Genomic DNA, 449 nt, shown 5'->3' with positions numbered 1-449 from the left:
TTCCAAGCAAAATGTATACATTTCCGAACCGGGTTTTCCTTACATGAAACATATATATTTTTATTGTTTTCCCCCTAAACGTTTAGGGATTATTGGCCTTCCTAGTCTACGAGAAGATCAGATTTAGGTTTGTATATAAATTTCTCCCAGATGAGATAAAGGACAGTTGTTATCTATCATTAGAACTAGAAGTTGCAGCGTTCTCATAATTTTGATTCGAGAAGAGTTTATGGGTTTTAGAGTATGTGTGTATGAGTGTGTGTTTCTGTGTGTTTGTATGTGATTGTGTGTGTCCTTATGTATTTCAGAATGTTTGTGTATGTATATATATATATGCATGGGTGTGTGATTCTGTTTTTGTGTGTGTGAATGGATTTATATTCTGGTACATGTATGTGAAAAAAATGCAACGGGCATCCTCCTAATACACACATTCACACATTAAAGCC

The sequence above is a fragment of the Penaeus japonicus genome, unplaced genomic scaffold (genome assembly GCF_977035675.1).
Source record: "Penaeus japonicus unplaced genomic scaffold, GWHDUDI00000001_assembly GWHDUDI00000001, whole genome shotgun sequence".
Lineage (NCBI taxonomy): Eukaryota > Metazoa > Arthropoda > Malacostraca > Decapoda > Penaeidae > Penaeus > Penaeus japonicus.
This window is presented reverse-complemented; position numbering follows the sequence as displayed.